Source organism: Thunnus albacares, chromosome 6, assembly GCF_914725855.1.
Source record: "Thunnus albacares chromosome 6, fThuAlb1.1, whole genome shotgun sequence".
In the NCBI taxonomy this organism is placed as follows: domain Eukaryota; kingdom Metazoa; phylum Chordata; class Actinopteri; order Scombriformes; family Scombridae; genus Thunnus; species Thunnus albacares.
The window spans coordinates 2,890,479-2,896,490 of record NC_058111.1 but is presented as its reverse complement, the minus strand read 5'-3'; the positions used below and the strand labels follow the sequence as shown (position 1 = coordinate 2,896,490).

Below are 6,012 nucleotides of genomic sequence, written 5' to 3'. Positions count from 1 at the left end.
ACTAACCAGACCTGAACCACAGTGTTGTCACACCATAAAACATCATTATTCAACGGGTAGAAATGTTGATATCGATGGTTGAAGAGCAAAACCTGAAACGCTACTACCCTGGACTCTTTCAAATCAGCCCTTAAAACCTGTTTGCTCAGGCTTTTGGCCCACAGTTAACCTGTTAACCTCTCAGTTGTTTATTATTTAAGCTCGGCTTAAATAAGACAAAAGACAGACAGAGATGATGTAGGCGACTGTGAGTCTCTCTAGTTTAGAGTCTGACAGGATGTAGAATAAAAAGCAGTCACCCTGTCGCAGCGGTATTCTCCGAACTTGACGCCCCTGACGGTTTGTTGGTAGATGAGGTTGGTGGCGACCTGGTCGTCGGCGGGGCAGTGCCACGGTGTGAAGATCTCCTTCCTGAAGAACAGCCTCCAGGGGGGGCGTGTTCCTCTCCTGGGCTCCCTGCTCCTTCGCATACTGCTCACACTGCGACACGGCGTCCATCACGTGGTCGTTCCCGCTGCCTAAAGAGGAGACCTGCAGGAGGAAACATTTACTGACACGTCTAACAATCTTTATTTTACTGAGTTTCCTTCTCAAGTATTTTAAACAATCTTAATATCAGGAGCTTTTGTCCAACTTCTTCGTGCTCTCTGAGGGTTAAGTGTTGGTTTTAAGGTCGTCCCACCTTGTCAAAGAGCGCGATGTAGAGCGAGAAGCCGAAGCGGTCCCGCAGGTTGATTTTGTCAGACAGGGCGTTGCAGAGCTCCTTGGCCGTGGTGGCCGAGTCCGTCAGCAGCGTTTTGGTCGTGCCGTCCATGAACGTCACCGGCAGCATGATGGGTTTCTTTGACTTGGTGGCCTGGAAACAGATTTCAGAGCTTTAGACGACTTGGTTTCCAGCTGAAGAGCTTGTTGCTTTACAGAAGGACCAACACCACCAGTGTAGGAATAATAATATGATACGTGTTTCACGTGTTGAAACGTTCAACACCAACGTTTTTCTTCTGGATTGAAACGCAGCTGGAAATCTTTCAGTGGGCTTTATTTCTGACAGCACGTCTTGTTTTTTTGGTTGAATATGTATCTCAGTATGTTTGAAGATAAACTGAAGAGTTTTGGAAGTGAGGATGTAAACATGTTAAATGTTTTGTTGCTTGTTTGTGTTTGAGTGAGAAAAGTATTGAGGACGTTTGAAAAAACTATAACTTCCTGGTACAATTATATTATTACTGATAGGAATTATGGACAAAAAGATAAAAAATAGAGATAAAGAACCTCAAAGAGAGAAAACTGATCTGGTTGGAAGAGATCAGGCAGCACAGCGTGTCGGTCGTGCTGAGGAGCTTCAAACCCCCCCCCTCCTCTAAAATCAGCTGCTGTGACCCGGGAAGGTCAGAGGTCGTCCACGGAGGAAGTGACGGGACAACAGAAATAGAGCTAACAGGCAGACAGACTGGGAGTGAGTGTGTTAGAGGTCAGAGAGGTGAGAAGGGGATGATTGAGAAAGAGTGTGAGAGAGAGAGAGAGAGAGAAAGGAATGTGAGTTTTACAAGCTGAACTGAAGGCGATGAGTTAAACCTGCATAAAGATCATGTGATGATTAAAAGAAATATGTGTTTTAATTTACAGATTCAAGAAAAAAGGGATTAAATGCAGAGAAACTTTTGGACAAAGGTTTGAGAAGTTGTTTTAATATATATACATATAAAAGATAGATTTGTCCCCTTTAAAACCACTGAAGATGTTCTGAAGATATTTACTGAATACAGACTTTTCTGTTTATCTGGATAAAAATAAAAAGTCTTTTTAACCTGTTTCAACTGTTTCTTTTCAGAGCTACTTTTATGTACTTCGTTCCTATTTAATTGTTAAATTGTTTTATTCTATTCTAATTTAAAATATTTTGATTTTTGTAAACATTAAACACACATAAAGGTTCATTTTCAGTGGGCAGAATATTCTTCATAACAGCTTCAACTGATGTTAAACAACTTTCTGGGTTTTTAAAAGACGCACATGTTGCTGATTGACTCTGAGACAGACTGAGGCCACACAGAGCTGTACAGGTACAGGTTCACTCTTCCTCTTCTTCTTCTTCTTCTTCTTCTTCTTCTTCCTCCTCGTTGTCTCCTGCAGTGTTCGACTCGTTGCTGGTCGACGTTATCAGAACATGTTGACCTGCTGCTCTGACGAACTGTTTCAGCTCCTTCACAGGATGGAGACTGATCCTCTCCTGCAGCGTCAACAGGAAAACACACACACACACACACACACACACACATACACACACACACACGCACACACACACACATACATACAGGGTACAAACACACCTCCTTCCCACATGAACCTGGTTTGTCTCAGCTGGACCTTGACGCTTGAAGTAGCATAAATCTCTCTCTGTTAACACACACACACACACACACACACACACACGCAGGGCCACCCAGCCCTCTGCAGGTCACTGCACGGGAAGCGGAGGCCGCCGTAGAACCAGGGTCACTCTGGAGGAAGATTTTTAAATCTGTGTCTAAAAGTCTCTTTGATGCAGAGTTTGATATTTATGATCATTAACTTAAATATCATTAAAAAACAAAAGTCTGAGAGAATTTTATTTGCTTTATGTGTCAGTTTTCTGCAATAAGACGTTCAGCTGAACAATGATCTTATAATTACTGTAGATATTTATCATCCGTGTCAACCTTGTGCCCTAGAAATGATGTTTACTCATCAGTAAATTGTTTTCCACATGGCGTTACATTGGCAGACGTGATCGTGATGGTTTTTCAAGTGGATGAAGCTACAGGTCTGTACGGCGCTGACGTGGCGGGGGTCAGAGGTCGCGGTGAGCGGCGAGCTTCACATCCTGAGTCCTGTGTGTGTGTTTAGGTTTAGATAACAGAAGCACTTTGTGTTAATGTTAGTGATGTGAAGGTAAGATTGCAGCTTTCAGTCGAAAATGAATAAACTCCTCGTGAGTCACCGCAGAGTCGACCGTGACCTTTTCTCCTTACTTGATCTTGCGTTCCAGACAACTTGGTACTTGAAATTTACCTTCATCTTACTTGGAAAAACGTGCTCTGGAAGTCGGAGCGCCGGCCAGGAAACTCCTGGATTTCAAGTGAACTCGGGACTTAATATGTCGGGACGTCGCTCAGTACGGCAGCGTCCAAGAGAAGCAGGTTTCAAACGGTGTTGAATGAATAAAACTAGCAAAATGAAGAAACATGTAACATCACCGGTACTCGGTAGGTTATTCTGACTAAACTGATGAGTCTCTTACTTCATCATCCTCCTCTCCACACATCCTTCACGGTCGGCCATGATGCTCGACTTCTCCTCATTGGCTCCCTGTTTGTTTTAGAATTGATTTTAAGATTTTTATTGATCACTTTTAAAGCACGTCTGGGTCTGAAGCTCCAAGCCTTAGATCCTCCGCTGGGCCCTTCTGGCTGCTCCAAAGTCGAGGCTTAAACCTAAAGGTGACTTTAGAGGAGACAAGGCTGCAGAATCACTGACTTCTTTTAAATCACTTCTTAAAACCCGTTTTTACAGACTTAGTTTTATTCAATGTTGTCTTTAGATCATCTTTGTATTGTCTTTTAATCTTTTTAGCATCTCTCTATTGTTTTTCTATTGTTTGTTTGTGTTTTTAAAGGTGCTATATAAATAAAGATTATTATTATCATTATGAGTCGTGGAACAAATTCAAGCTTGGAAATTTCTGATGTCCCACCGTTAAACCTGCATTATAAAACAGGAAGTTAAAATCTCGCTATCTGATTGGTTGATAGCCGTGGTATAATGATGTTTAATGGCCTCTTACAGTTCTATTTATAATCATCACTCTGCAGCTATTAAATCTGTAATCAAGCGGGGACGACGCGGCTCCACCAGCCGTTGTCTCTGCAGCACTACGATGCAAAAGCTCTCAGACGCCTTGAAGCAGCAGCAGAGATCATGTCTGTCAGTACAGATGTGAGAAATCTCTGCAGAACTATCAGAGACCGAAGCATCTCCTAACAAAACGAGTCCTGACGTCACTGCAAACACTTTGCAACCTGATCCCAGTGATGCTGAACAGTTTTACTGTCAAATTAATGTGAATAAATAAACTCTGGTTAGATCGCTGACTAGCTTGAACGTTAGCAACCACAGTCAGCTGGGAACTACTTTATTGTAAATGACTCTTGTAATGTAACTATTATTTAATAAAACTTTTTATTGGCTTGTGTCTATAATTTCTATATTGCATTATTTGGTTTATAAAAGCACTATCTGACTCCTGGTGGTGGTATAATATTTAAGCTGATATGTTGAACTTGTTAGCAAACAGTTGCTTTTATTTCCACATCCAGCAGTTACGGAGCAACATTATCATTCATGTGGAGTCGTGTTTCTGTCCACCTGGTGAATGTGAGTCCAATATTCACTCTCTTTTAGCTCTGTTTTTGTTCTCCACCAACTCCTGAGGGAAATATCTGGCTCTTTAGCTGCTAAATGCTCCACTATGTTCACCAGCTAGTCTACAGTTAACTGTGTCTGTTTGGTCGTTTGGTGCTGAGCAGGTAGTGTACAGCGGCTTTTTACAGCTTTTTCTCTGAAAACGACGCTATGAGAGACGCTGAGAGTGAACCAGAACAGTAAAAGTTACAGCCGGACAGATAAACAATGAACTGAAACTCACTATAAAGCTCCGTGAAGCCGAGAGGAGCTGCAGAGTCACTGTAGGTTCATCACTACGAGCCAAACACATCACACACTGACAGACAGACTGTGGAGTTATATAAATATAGATTATAGACACTTTAATTAAGTGCTGCTGGTTTCTGAACATATAAGTTTATTAATGCTACTAACAGATATTATGTTGCATGATCGGATATTTTAGCAGAAAATAAACATTTTTTGCGACTTTAATTAATTACGTTTCCTTCAGGAATGTATTTTCTGTTGTAATTTAAAGGTATTTAAATGTTTTTTTTTATCATGAGCTTCTCTGCTTTAAGGTTGCAGCTGATTATTTCATCATTGATTAATCTGCCACTTATTTCCTCAACTTATCGATTCATTGTTTGATCTTTAAAATGTCAGAAAATAGTGAAAAATGTCTGTTATGATGTCAAACAGCCCAAAAGTAACACTCAATACTCAGTTTACTCAAAGAAAAGTATAAAACCCTCACATTTAAGAAGCTGGAACCAGTAGATATTTGTTATTTTTGTTGTGGTGATTAATTTTCTGTCGATTGATTAATCGACTAATCAGATTGTTGCTCCAGAAACACGACGTATTTCTTTAAGGTGACGACTTTTAAACACGACGAGAACGTTTTTTTTTTAAAAACCTCCATCTCTCTCTCCTCCCTGTACTTCCCACCCTCCTCCTCCTCCTCCTCCTCCTCTCTCTTCATCTCTCCCTCCTTACATCCGTCTAGTAGCCGACCTTTGACCCCGCCCATCGTGGGAACGTCGTCAGGAGGATGAGTTGGCGTGACGACCAGGAGGACATTACCACGGCGATGATGAGTCTAACAGAACCCTCAACACCTGTCTGACACCCCCCCCCCCCCCCCCCCCCCCCCCCCCACCCCCACACACACACACACACACACACACACACACACAAACACACACACACACACACAGGTCACTTTTGGGGACCTTAACTTTAAACCAAGTCTTCACTCTAAAATTAATGAGTTACATTAAGGAGACTTTTGCTTTTTGTCCCCATAAAGGGAGGCGAGTCCCCACAACATGAGGAATACCTGGACCACACACACACACACACACACACACACACACACACACACACACACAAACACACAAACACACACACACACTACAATGAACCTTTCATAACAGAATCCAAACTTTCAGACTTTCAGTGTTTAATCTGCGGTGTACGATGACTCAAACTGACGTGTTTTTCAGTAGTCCGGCGGTGAAATGTGATGAACTCCACATCCAGACCTGTTTTAACCAGCAACCAGCTTAAAGGTTCAGTGTCTTT

General features: G+C 42.0%; 1 pseudogene; it reads right to left on the bottom strand.

Annotated features, from left to right (window-relative positions):
• Nucleotides 1-2,157, bottom strand: LOC122984076 (annotated as a pseudogene).
• Between the last annotated feature and the right edge of the window lie 3,855 nt (nucleotides 2,158-6,012).